Consider the following 14623-nt stretch of genomic DNA (forward strand, 5'->3'; position numbering starts at 1 on the left):
GTCCGGCACGGCGCTCGACGGTGTGTGTGTGTGTGTGTGTATTGTGTGTGTGTGTGTGTGTGTCTGTGTCTGTGTGTCTGTGCGCTGTGTGCGCTGTGTGTGTGTGCGCGCTGTGTCTGTGTGCTGTGTGTGTACTGTGTGTGTGCTGTGTGTGTGTGTGTGCGCACTGTGTGTACGCTGTGTATGTGCTGTGTCTGTGTGTGTGCTGTGTATACTGTGTGTGCTGTGTGCGCATGTGTGTGTGTGCTGGGTGTGTACTGTGTGTGTGTGCTGGGTGTGTGCCCTTGTGCTGTGTGTGCTGTGTGTGCAGCGCTTCTGTCCCCACAACGGCGTGCTTGCTCGGCAGCTCGGGAGGGAGACCCCGTCCCTCTCACTGGACTGTGTGCTTGTGTGGAGTCACAGCCTCTCCAGCTCTGCTTGTGCGTCTGCAACAGAAAACACCCGATGNGGTCCTCAGGCTGCCTTTGTCGCACACCTGAGGGATTTATTCGCAGAAGGGCCCGCACTGTCCTACGGCAGCAATTCTCGGGGAGACTGAGCACAACAAGCCCTTGAAAGCGACTTACCCGAGTCAGGAAATTCTGGACGACGCCTTCACCGCCTGAGGATTTCTGCTCAGAGTTCTTTTTCTAGGAACAGCGTCCGCGTCCCGGGTGGATGTACGTTTAGAAGNGAGAAATTTGCTTAATACAATAAACTAATGTTATTTGTGATTTTTATTTGTTGATCAATAACAATTGCGTTGCCTTTTTCTGGCAGGATCTGAAGTCCGATGCATCGAAGATGTTCTCTCTTCTCTTACGAAGCCTCGGCAACCTGGCGGCTTCTTCTGCTCACCCATCCGCCGTCCCCTCCCACCCTGCTGGCCAGGGGCGGGGTCCCCTCAGGGCTGTGCCCCTCGGCCCAGCCTCACTCTGATACACTGACTCACGACACGCTGGGGGCCGCCTGTGTCACTCTGGGCTTTCTCTCTCCTTTAACTGGGAATTTCTCATGTTTTTAAAGTCACTTTGACTGAGGTGTAATATATGTGCATCAGAGTCCACCACCTTTAATGTATAATTTGATGAGTCTGGACACGTGTGTATGCTGGTATAATTACCACCACAATCATCATATGGAACATTCTCATACTCCAGAAATTTCCTTTACTATGCAGTCAAAACCCTCCCATGCCCACCAGGTCTCTACCAGCCACTGATGTTCTTTTTGTTACTACAGTAGAAATGACTATCTAGAATATGGTGAAATCATACCTATCATTAATGCCTTTTCTTAACTGAGTACTATTCCATTTTGTGGGTATATTACCTGCTGTCCATTCATTCACCAGTTCATGAACGCTTGGATTTTTCTGGGACTTGGCCAAAATGAATAAAACTGAGGTGAGTTTTGCATACAAGGCTTCATGTAGTGATATGTTTTCATCTCCCCCGAGTAGATACCCAGAGTGTGGTTGCCAGACTGGCCACAGATGTTTGCTTGACATTAGACAAGGTTTCCAGATGGTTCTCCTAACTAGTTGTATAATTTTGTAATCTCACCAACAGTGTGCAAGGGTATCAGGTTCTCTATCCATTTCGTCTTTACCTTTGGTAGGTTGGGCATGCAACAAATTCGTCCGTTTTCCCTAAGTTTCTGAGTTTATTTTAAAATTTTTTAACATTTATTCATTTTTGAGAGACAGAGCGTAAGTGGGGGAGGGACAGAGAGAGAGGGAGACACAAAAACCCAAGCAGGGGCTGTCAGCGTAGAGCCTGACACGGGGCTCAAACTCATGGATCTTGAGATCATGACCTGAGCTGAAGTTGGATGCTTAACCAGCTAAGCCACGTAGGGGCTCCTGAGTTTGTTTTAAAAACTTTTTATAATATTCCCTTACGAGCCTTCTAAGGAATATAGGATGTATAATGACAACTTCTCCTTTATTTCAGAACAATTTGGAAGTTTCTTTCTCCTTATTTTTTCCAGAACCGTCTGACCAGAGTTTTACCAACTTCTTTTGTTGAAAAAATTAGCTTTCAGTTTCATTGATTTTTCTCTACTGGTTTTCCTATTTTTTTCTTTGATGTTCATTCTCATGGTTAGTATTTCCTTCTTTGCTTACTTTAGATTTATTTTGTCTTCCTTTAGTTTCTGAAGGTGGAATCAGTGATTTGAGATCATTTCTTCTTTCTAATATAAGCGTCTAATGTCATTAATGAACTCTAAATACGGTTTTATTTGTATTCTACGTGTGTTTGTATAATGTGTTTACATTTTCATTCTGTTTAAGATATTTTCTACTTTAGGGGCACCTGGGTGGCTCAGTCGGTTAAGCGTCCAACTTGGCTCAGGTCATGATCTTGTGATTCATGAGTTCAAACCCTACGTTGGGCTCTGTGCTGACAGCTCAGAGCCTGGAGCCTGCTTTGGATTCTCTGTCTCCCTCTTTGGATTCTCTGTCTCCCTCTCTCTCTGCCTCTCTTCTGCTCACACTCTGTCTCTCAAAAATAAGTAATGTTGAAACAATTAAATATTTTCTACTCTAGTGTGTGATTTCTTTTTTGACCTATGCATTATATAGAAATGTGTTATTCGGGGCGCCTGGGTGGCTTAGTTGGTTGAGCGTCCGACTTTCNGGGATTTTTCTAAGAATCTGTTATTGACCTATAAATTACTTCTGTTATCAGATAACATGATCGTATGATTTTCATCTTCTGAAACAAGGGTCAGTAAACTTTTTCTGTAGAGGACAAGATGGTAAGAGCTTAGGCTTGACGGGCTCATATCTATCTCCAGGTGCTACCGTATGACTCTGCCACCAAAGTGCAAAAGCAGCCATAGATGTTACATCAACAGTGAGCACGCCTGTGTTCCAGAAAAACTTCATTTACAAAAAGAGGCATCGGCCACTTGCTTGCACACTCCTGCTCTTCGTAGTGGTTATTTGCCACTTAATATAGTCTCTCTTCATAAGGGTTTGATTGTACTTAGAAAAAAATGCTTATTCTGCTGTCACTGGGTGGGGTGTTCCCTAAGTGTCAGTGAGGTCAGCTTAGGGACAGTGTTCTTCAAGCCTTCTCTGTCCTTACTGGTTTATTTCTCCCTGTTCCAGAAGTTTCTGAAGAGAATGCTAAAATCTCTGATTATAATTGTGGGCGTATCCATTTCTGTCTTTGTTCTACACCTATTGGCATAATATATTTTAGATCCGTCAGTAGATTCACGTTAGATGCCTACACATTTAGGATTTTTACAAAGTGAATTAACCCCTTTATCATGAAATTTCCTTCTTCCCAGTAAATATTCCTTGTTTTGAAATTTATTTCATCTCGCCTTAATGTAGCCATTTCAGCTTTGATTCGTTTTTGATGATATTTATTTTTCCATCCTTTTACTTTTAATATAGATGTAATTTAAAGTGTACTTCTCGTAGCCGGCATCTAGTTAGTTTTACTTTTGAAGTCCAAGCTAACGATCTTTGGCTTTATTTTGAGAGTTTAGTCCTGTATGTTTAATTTAATCACTGATGTGATTGGGTTTAATTGTACCATCTAGATATCTCTTTCTATCTGTCCTTTCTGCTTTTTCCTTTTCCTCCTTTAGATGCCTTCTAATTGATTACTTGAGCATTTTTATGGATCCATTTTTATCCCTGCTATTGATTTATTAGCCACATATTTTTAATCTAGTGCCTTCTCTAAGGTTTACAACATATGGCTTTAACTTATCACAGTCTGCCTTCACATAATATAACACCACTTCACACCCAGTATAAGGCACTTACAATTGCATACTTCCCTTTTCCACCTCTGTCCTTTGTACTGCTATTATACATTTTCTTTTAACATGTGGTAGTCCTAAAACATATCCTCAAATTGTTTGAAATCCTCCCCTCAGAAGGTGGAGTGTAAGCCACCTCCCTTGAGCATGCCCTGGACTTAGTGACTTTATTGTAGAGATTAGAATATCAGACAGTGTGTGACTTCTGAGACCAGCTCGTAAAAGGCATTGGAGTCTCTGTTTTGCTTTCTCTCTTGGATAACTCACTCTGAGAGGGGCCAGCTGCCATATCGGATGGACTCTCAAGCTGCCCACGTGGAAAGGTCCATGTGGAGAGGAACTGAAGCTTCCTGCCAACATCCAGTGAGTCCTGAGGTGGCTTCCAACAGCGGTGGGAAGGTGCCATCTTGGAAGCAGATCATCCAGCCCACCAAGCCTCCAGACAATGGCGTCCTCTGTCATCTTGACCACAATTTCATACGACATTCTGAAGCAGAATCACTCAACAGAGCCACTCGCAAATTCCTGACGCTCAGTAACTGTGAGATAACAAACGTTTGTTATTTTAAGCCAAGCGTTTAGTGTAATGATTTATGCATCAACAAGTAACTAATATAAACTCACTTTCACTTTTATTGCCTTTGTTTTAAGCAATCAACTTTTAATGATATTATAATAATGATTTCATATTTAATCGTGTGTTTTCCATTTTTAATGCTCTCATTCATTTTTGCACATGAAAACTCCCATCGAACATCATTTTTCTTCTACCTGAAGAAGTTCCTTTGATATTTCTTGTAGTAAAAGTCTGGCGGTAATGAATTTGCTCAATACTTCTTCCTCTAAAAAGTCTTTAATCTCTACTTTTTAAAAATTTTAGCTTGGACTTCATTTTATTTTTTTGAGAGAGAGAGTTCGAGGGAGGGGTAGAGAGAGAGGGAGAGAGAAAGAGAGTGAGCGGGGGAGGGGCAGAGAGCGAGGAACATGGAGAATCCCAAGCAGACTCCCCACCACCAGTGTGGGGCCAAATGCGGGGCTTGATCTCACAAACTGTGAGATCATGACCTGAGCTGAAATCAAGAGTCAGATGCTCAACCGACTAAGCAACCCAGGCACCCCTATTTGGAAATAATTTAAAACTTTTTTATGTCTATTTATTTTTGAGAGGGGGGAGGGGCAGAGAGAGAAGAAGACACAGATCCGAAGCAGGCTCCTAGCTGTCCGCAGAGTCTGACGCAGGGCTCAAACCCATGAAACTGTGAGATCGTGACCTGGGCCGAAGTCGGTGCTTCATCGACTGAGCCCCCCAAGTGCCCCTGGAAATAATTTTTAACTCCCATAAGATTTTCACATTCACTACAGAGAGTTCCCGTGTGCCCTTTACCCTTCTTCCCGGGAGACATCTTACATAACCACAGCACATTTATCAAAACTGAAAAAGCAACAAGCAACATTATACCAACAATATCAACTAAAGACTTTACATGGATTTAACCGGTTTTTACATGCACTCATGGGGGTACACATAATTCTGTGAAATTTTATCACATTTGTGGACCCGTGTCACCACCACCACAGGGGCTCTCTGTCTAACTGTTGGGCTCATATTTTTTCCCTTCTTTCAGGAACCATACTCTTAGGCTGTCACTGTCTAGTATTTGGAAATTATTATTTTATATATGCTTGTCCAGTTTTCTAGTGCATTTTAGCAGGGGGGTAGGTTAGGTGCCCCGTGCTCACCATGGCTAGAATACTCCCTGGGGACATTCACTTGCTCACTCAGCTGCCCCAGGCTCGAGGATAGAGTTGACCAGCAATGCCACTGCTCTGTTGCTTCAATGGGAGGGCACCAGCTTGAACTCCGTACTTCTTGTTCGTTACAGGGGCCCGTATTTACAGGACTCTTACCTGCTTGCAATGGCTTGCTGATATCTCCTGATTTTCCGTATCAGTATCTGTCCCCAAATTAAAATCAGTGGTTGTCCTTCACCAGGTATCTCCCAGCTCACATTCCACTCCCTTGATTTCTGTTGAGTCTTTAATTCTGCCTTTTGATTGGTAGGCTGTTTTTACAAACTCTTGCTTTTAGAATGGTTGCTTTTAACATGATCTCAGTCATGGCTGTCTTGTTACATAAACTTTCTCTATCTAATGCCATTTGTCACTAGGCTCTTACAGAAATCAAATCCTTAGAGAATGTCAGAATTGATGAGACTACATGTTACAAATGACAGTCATTTGGTTTTGTAGCCAGCAGAGGTAAGTGTTAAAGGTTATCAATTATACAAAAATGCTTCTGGAGGGTAGTTAATGTCAAGGCAAATGACCCACTGTGGTGAGATGGTCAGGCTTGAGGAGGGTCATGTGGGAAAGAGAGTTACCACGTTTCCCTCAAGTTTAGCCAAAGTTGCTGATGAGCAGAATGAAAAAATTATTAGAAATATATTCATTGTTTGTATGTCTTGGTCCATATGGCTCCAAGAGAGTCCATTTTTCTTCATGTTTGCTTTGCTGATGGTAACTCAGGAATTACCTAGGCTACAGGATTTTTGTGGTAGTGAGTATTGAGGTAGTGGCTTGAAAAATATCTTGAAAAAAGAACAAAGTTCTTACAACAGAAGAAGGTAGTTATAAATACCAGCTAAAATAGTGTGAGCAAAATACCTCCATCGGAACACCTAGTTAAACAGTGTTCTCTTGAATAACAGGACTGTAGCCAAGCAGACATCCAAAGACCATAGTAGTCTGACACGCCCCCTTATGAACTTGGCACCAAACACTAGTCCTTAAGCCATAATCAGCCTCTAAAGAGAGATGACCACAAAGTTGTACTTCCACCTGACATGATACAACTATCTGGTGTACAACCAAAACAAGCTCACCCTTCTCCGGAAGAGGATGGAGAGTCCTTGGGGGAAGTCCGGGCTGCTCCCTTGATATCCTATAGCATAAATACTGTGATGTAAAGCTAACTACTATTAATACATCTTATGCTAAATGATAATAAAATAATAGAAGAAAACAAAGAAAACATTGGGATACCATACATACGAACATACTCATAACAAAATAAGGAAGGTATTCTTTTTGCTAGTCTAGTCCTTGTATCTGCAACTGGTTACATGGTTATAGCTGGTACTTATAACGACCTCTTCCACTACCCATTCCATATTGCCTTTACCCTCAGCAAGCACTTCAGCTGGTCACAATTCTTTGCCTGGTAAAGTGTTCCAAACCTTCAATATCTGGGCTATGGACAGGCCACCCTTTCGGAGGCCGCGCCGGCTCCGACAGGTCCAGAGGTCCCTGAAGGATGGACGGTGTCGGCGAGAAAGAGTGAGAGAGCCCCGAGATTCTTTCTGATCACCAGGCAGGCATCTGTGTCCTGTCGTTTTTGGTGTCTTTATTTAAAGGTTCAACAACAATATGAGTTCAGAGAAAAGGAATTTCTTACAATGAGAGGCCTTTTGTGATATCAATTGCAGAAGTATCCCAGTCATAGTGAATTTACGACCAAGGAGATAACAGGACGCTCTTAGTGAAAGACAGGATAACATATAGATTAAATTGTATATAGATAAGCTAGGAGTCATTCTGTCTGGTTCTCAAGAGGATGAATGTTTCTGAATTGGTTAGTTCGTGGAAACTACCAAAGGGGGCTCTATATGTATCAGTCTTTGCATCTGGGTTTTTGTTTTAATTACTCTTATCTGACCTCATCCCAGATGCCAGTGTAAGGGAGGATGTTTGTGGAGTGTAGGCCTTGAGGAAGGGACTGCCATACATCACCAGTTAGTAAGTAACTATAAATTAGGTTCTTCTGACGTGGGACCAGACTCAATTGTACTCTTGTTTTCTTAGCCCCCTTTATTATCTAAGTCTTGGATCTGCAAGGCCCATAGGAAGAGCCTTTTGACAATGATCCATAGAGCTTTTATCTAAAATCTCTTTTGTAAAGGCAGGAATATGCTTTTCCTTATGAGGTCTGTGTTCAGAATATGGGTCTGATATGGAATATTGTGAGGCCTGGTCAATACCAGCAGCCTCATTTCCAACATGAGCCAGTTGTAGCAGAAGGAGATACCAGTTTTCATTTCTCATGGCAGAAGCTGTGCAAACACTGCCATTTCCTTGCTGTGACTGCCATCCAGAGAGGCCGGTGCAACTCCCAGCACCACCCAGAATTGGATGGTTGTAGTTTTCCATTGACTTAAATCAAAGGACATGATAGTACAAGTGAGGCATGTATTACAGGTATGCTCTTCTTTACTTCTGTTGTGTAGTATCTACCACATTTCCCCTTGGTAATCAAGGTCATTGGCCCCCAGTCAGTATCATAAACTTCTTCTTTACTTATTGATTCAGAGGGATGAGGAGCCCCATGTGGTTGGGTGGCAATGTCAACATTTAGTTCAATGGAATCATTGTCTTTTCCTCTTGATGGGAGCAATCTTTCATTTGGAACAAAGACCTCCAGATGAGCAGAACTTAAGGTCGCAAGGAGGGGAAGCAAAAATTTTACTGGTGGATCACTGGCATTAATGCATGGAGCCACTCTTATTTTCATGTCTTGATTCTAGGACGTGTGCATCCTGGCCATGGGAGAAATAGCACCATATGTTAGATGATGATTCAGAGCATATACAGTCTTCTGGAGAACCATGCCTCCACCCTGCAAGATATTGCCATCTGACTGGTGTTTTAATTGAGTCTTCAAAAGGCCATTCGATTGTTCTGTCAAGCCAGCCACTTGAGAAGAGTGTGGAATATGGTAAGATCAGTGGATGAGCATGGGCCCATTACCACACTCTACTTCCTGTGAAGTGAGTTCCTTGACCAGAAGTAATACTGTGTGGAATACCATGACAATGGATAAGGCATTCTGTAAGTCCATCAATGGTAGTTTTGGCAGAAGCATTACACACACAGAAGCAAATCTGTATCTAGAGTAAGTGTCTTTTCTAATAAGAACAAAATGCTGCCTACTCCAGGATGGAAGTGGTCCAGTGCAATCAAACTGCCACCAGGTAGCTGGCTGATCACCCAGGGAATGCTGCCATATTAGTGGCTCAGCGTTGGTCTCTGCTGTTGGCAGATGGGGCATTCAGTGATTATGATTATGGTATTTAATCACATCTACAAAATACTTTTACAAAAATACCTAGATTAATGTTTGATTGAGTAACTGAGGACTGTCATCCAACCAAAGTAATACATCAAAAGACCATCACAGTCTAAATCCAGATTTTTGGATATCGCCTCATATCCACTAAATAAAGATTATTTTTCATGCTTGGTCTGAAACTCTAGTTTTAAAAATGCACTCCCCTTCCCTGCTAGTTTCATGCAGGCATCCTGACAGAGGTCTGTGGCAGGAGTTTCAGATCTGCAAGTGCAGAATGGGGAAAGAAGGACCTTTCTGGTCAAAAGAAACATTGTGCCCTAGTTTTAGCTTATAGAAAAGATATGATGGTTTTTAAATTTTTGCATGGGCATGTGTGTGTGTGTGTGTGCATGTGTGTTTTATTATTGGGAACAGGACAGAACTGACCCTGTTAACACTTTGTGGTGTGCTTTGGATCTTTTGGTCAGTGCTCAAGAACCTTAGGAGAGAAGAAATGAAGGATGATGTGTGGGTCAGGCAGGATCCATTAAGCCCTGGAGCTTCAGAGCAGTAAAGTATGTGGCTGGCACAAGCCAAGGAATGTAATACACCAGAGACAGAATGAGTGAAGGGCCCAATGCCCAGTCAACATTCCCTTCAAATTAAAATACCCAAATGCACTTGCTAGAGTGAACCAGCGTGATCTCATGATTTTAGGGTTATTTTCTGCTTTTTTTCTCTCTTCCAGTTAACTGGGTGTGGGGATGGTGCTGCACTGAGGAAAGACAGAGGGTTTTGAAAGCTTGTGGTTGTTTTTGAGGACCTGGCCCCAAATCTACAACTCCTGCCAAGTTCAATCTAACCTTGCTTCCTCTGTGAAACCTTCCTTAATAACTGCATCTTCTCCTTCTCTAAAGCGTTGGGTCACAAGGTAGGGTGTATTTCTTTCTTATTGCTGGTTTTGACATCAGGTCTGAAAGCACAGTACATGGTTTTGAGCACATACTGTGTTTCTAATATTTGTTGAGAGGTTACTTGTCAGAAACAGGGGTGGTGGGAAGTGGTTTTTGTTCTTTGGTGATAAATGAAATAATGGAATTGATGATCCATTTTCTGATGGTCACTCATGTATTAATAAGGATCATTTGAAAAATCTGTTTCCGTGAGGCAGACATTGGTTCAGAAATGGAATCACGGAAATGAGTTCAAGGTTTGGGTATGCAAAGTGAGTGTTCATTTCTGTGTCCTGGGAATACTGTAGAATAATACTGTAGAATAACTCCCGGTGGCCTTCACCACCCAGAAATGCCGGTCGCAAATTTTCAGACATTTTCTAAAAAGTGCGGGAAGTTGAGCCATTCAGTATGTGATTACTGTGTACCAAGCTGCAGAGGGAGTGAGGGACCATACGTGGCTCTACATAAAGAAATATATGGAGTCAATGAACACCAAAACCAGGGTGGTGGTCCCCTGGGGTGTTGCCACAGTGAAGCAGAGTATGGAATGGTAATCTGAGAAAAGTTTTTCTTTAGCTGGGGGATAAGTTCATGAGTGTTTAATATATATTAATATGTTGTTCATATGTTTTGTAACTTCAAGAGTATGTACTGAGATCAGACTTTATGTTATCAACTGGATAGCTCTACATATACGGGTATTTTTCTTTCTTTCTTTCTTTTTTAATATTTTATTTATTTCTAGGAGAGAGAGAGAGAGAGAGACAGCGTGAGTAGGGGAGGGTCAGAGAGAGAGGGAGTCACAGACCGAAACAGGCTCCAGGCTCTGAGCTGGCAGTCAGCACAGAGCCTGACACGGGGCCCGAACCCATGAACTGCGAGATCATGACCTAAGCAAAAGTCGGACGCTTAACCGACTAAGCCACCCAGGCGCCCCTATACGGGTATTTTTCTGACACATAGTATGTACGTATGTGCATATATGTTTACAGGGTTGAATATCACTTCTAGGAAAATGCAGAAGCCTGACCCTTTAGCAAATCTGCTGATGTNAATACGGGTATTTTTCTTTCTTTCTTTCTTTTTTAATATCTTATTTATTTCTAGGAGAGAGAGAGAGAGAGAGACAGCGTGGGTAGGGGAGGGTCAGAGAGAGAGGGAGTCACAGACCGAAACAGGCTCCAGGCTCTGAGCTGGCAGTCAGCACAGAGCCTGACACGGGGCCCGAACCCATGAACTGCGAGATCATGACCTAAGCAAAAGTCGGACGCTTAACCGACTAAGCCACCCAGGCGCCCCTATACGGGTATTTTTCTGACACATAGTATGTACGTATGTGCATATATGTTTACAGGGTTGAATATCACTTCTAGGAAAATGCAGAAGCCTGACCCTTTAGCAAATCTGCTGATGTCCTACTGAGGCGTATAAAGGTCATCCCAAAAAGGGAAGGACAAGGAGTTATTATATCTTCTGCTGCTTCCATCACTAGGGAAAAGGCAATATTTTAAAAATTGAATGTGCCAGCCCGATTAATTTAACAGGTAACTGGAAGAGCTATTAGCTTTGAGTAGAGCCCAGAGCAAGGGCAAGTCCCTCAATTAGTTCTGGCCCCAGTGCAGGAAGCTTTTCCTTCATGTTATGACAGCAGATCCAATGACACTTAAAGTGTCTGGAACATCTGGGGTCTGTGAGGAGCCTGTGGTAGTTCCCGGGCACATAGAGGACACCTGTGACCTCTCTGGCAAATGACGTTCTCTTTTGCAGGAATGGCTTCTGGCTTGCTGCCAGGCTGACCGTGGACCCCAGGTAACCCGATGTGCTCTTTAAGAACCCGTAACAGGGCCTAGCCTGGGCTTGTCCAACAGCTCTCTGTCCCCAGATGGAAATGACATGTGTGGCACCTGTGGGAGCAGGATGGAAAGGTGGGAGCAGTTTGTAAGAATGACCTGTCTCATCAACAGAGTGTCCGGCCCTGGTGCACTGCTTCTACCCAGGAACATCCCACCTTGGGAGAAGTTTCTCAGGGACTTTGGCCACCCAGTGTGGGAGGGCTCTGCGTGACACACTGGCATCGGCGAGCCGTGGGCTGCTGTGGCATTGTCACTCTCTCTGAAGAGCCGAGGAGGAGGGGAACTTGGCCTCTCCCATCACTCAAGGGCCTCCCATCTTATACTTGTCATCAGATCCCAAATTGTTTGGACTTTATCAAGGGCTTTATCTTTTCAGCAAAAGAAGTGAGGTGCTGAGCAGAGGCTCATGGGATTCCCTGATCTCATGAAATGGCCTGTCACCGAGAAGCTGTTGACCTAACAGTAATAGGTTGCCTATTAGGAACTTAGATATGATGCCAAGGAGATTTTACCCTGTAAGTTAAGTTCTGTCCTCCAGAATGTCACATAAACCCAGAGACAGTGAAACAGGGAATAACACGTAGTAACGTTTTTCTATGACCAGGATATACTGGTCTAGGAATCAAATGACGCACATGAGGGGTGGATCCTGACAATTCCATCTGAGGACCCGCTGGCAGTGAAGTTTTATTTCCTGCTCCACTGACTAGAGACTTTGCTGAATTCAAGATTTTAGAACCTGAGAGAGATAGTAATGGTTATTTTTGTTTGAAGGGTGAGACTAACACCTGGCAATTTAAGGACCCTCATCGCTGGGCAAATGGGACACGAGGGAGATTTCATTCCAGTTATGAAGGAAAGGGGATGCCACTAAATAATGGAGGCGGGGAAGCCTGGAGCTGAGACTCACCCTTTTGAGAAATGACCTTAAATCCCAATCAGCCATGGAAACAGCAGTGAAGTTTGGAGAGTTTGAAAAGAAGGCGCTGGCACTTTCTCCTTCATTTCCCCTCTGGCCCAGAATTTCTTACCGCATATTATACAGGGGATCAGGGGCATGCACCTGGAGCTGAGATGGAGAACACAGTGAAGACATCTTGCATTCTTGCGTGGATCATGGATCCACCACAAGGCCACACCATCCTTACATGGACGCCTCCCAGTGCTGTTCACACGAGCCTACGCTTTCTCGTGTGTTAGTATTATAATGCACTATAACTTTTCTGAATGTATTGGATAATCATGCCGCACAATATAATAAGATACCTCATTTATATGTCGATAAGAGGATCTCCAGACCCCGTTCTCCCTCCAGCAGATGGATTTGTTGTGTTTAGTCACAGGCAACAACAGTGTGCAGAGGGAGAAGCTCACTGTGACACCAGCTAGGATCAGTCAGTCTAACAATTTTCCCCTACAGACTCTTTCTGGAGGACCCGTAAGGTACCAGGCAGCGTGTTAGGTGCCGGGGATGGAATGGGAGTTCCCTCTTAGCGCCCCACCCGCAAGGGCACATGCTCGCACTGCTACCCTACACTTTGGATGTGTCTCAGAGCAGTGTGTGTTACGTGTGTTTTGAGATGTTTTGGTGCACCGTGGATGCTTTTATCCTGAGTTCCCACTTTTCTTTCATGCCGGGGCTGGGAGTGGCGAGATGTGCATCGATGAACCACATCAGGAAACGTCGACTATGGATTTTAGCATCAGAAAGACCCATGTTCAAAAGTAGCTCTTGGATTTACTGGCCGTGGAAGAGCTTCGACTCCCTCATTTGTAAATGTGGCAAATACTGTTTACATCAGGAGACTGCCAGAAGGATTGATGGAGAACTTATGTTAAAACACCTAGCATAAGTAGACCATCAATAATTCTTCATTTCTCATTCCAGGACTTTTATTTCTTTCACTGCACCGTGATAAATTTACCCGGGCTGAAGAATTTTAAATAGTTGGGAAGTGTTTCTATAAATTTTTTTTAACATTTGTTCATTTTTGAGAGACAGAGTGTGAGTGGGGGAGGGGCAGAGAGGGAGGGGGAGACACAGAATCTGAAGCAGGCTCTAGGCTCTGAGCTGTGGGCACAGAGCCCTAAGCGGGGCTGAACTCACAGACTGCGAGATCATGACCTGAGCCGAAGTCGGCAGTTTAACTGACTAGGCTACTCAGGTGCCCTGGGAAGTGTTTCTATAAAGGAGGTGGAAGAGGAAAGAATGTCTTTTAAAGGTTTAATAACTGATTTGGTTGTTCTTACATTCTTCTCGTTTTCTAAAAGAGGGCTGGTCAGTCATCATTTCCTTCCAATTGCCCTTCAAGCTACGCTGCACCCATGAACCAAGTTTGGGTAATTAATGCAGTGGATCTGATCATATCGATGCCACGGAGTACAAGAAATAATTAAAGCATTAATAAAGTAATGATGGGGTCTTTGGCGAGTGTGGTGCTGAATCTCAGAAATAAAAGTCAAAATGCCATTACGTCATCACAGTTTCCCAGAAACAGGACTCAGACAAATGAGAGATCATAATGTTCTAGGGAATGGAAGGAGAATGTCTTCCCTCTAGAGAATCACACGTGGTGCGGGGAGGGTGGTGGGTGGGAGATGACAGTGTCCCCGCTCTATCCTGTTAAGCTCTCATACAAACTTGGAGTCTCCTAGTTCAAACTTGGCAGCCTGTGGCTAGTCGGTAGATCAGTTGTGACCTTGGCTTCAATTCAGGGGCCAAAAAGGTTGTTACACTCCTTGCTTCAATATCAGTGCCAAGCTCTCTTCCACAAACTGCTTTGCCATCAGGATAGCTACTATCAGATTTCCCATTTGGCTCAGTTGTTTGTATTTATATTTTAGCAGCCAGAGATCTGCAGGGGAAGAAGGAGGAGATTGGCAAATGGGAGGATTTGGGATCCAAATCCAATGTTACCTCCAGTGTCCTGGAATATTACAGCCGG

This window comes from Crocuta crocuta, unplaced genomic scaffold (assembly GCF_008692635.1).
Source record: "Crocuta crocuta isolate KB4526 unplaced genomic scaffold, BGI_CrCroc_1.0 scaffold408, whole genome shotgun sequence".
Classification (NCBI taxonomy): Eukaryota; Metazoa; Chordata; class Mammalia; order Carnivora; family Hyaenidae; genus Crocuta; species Crocuta crocuta.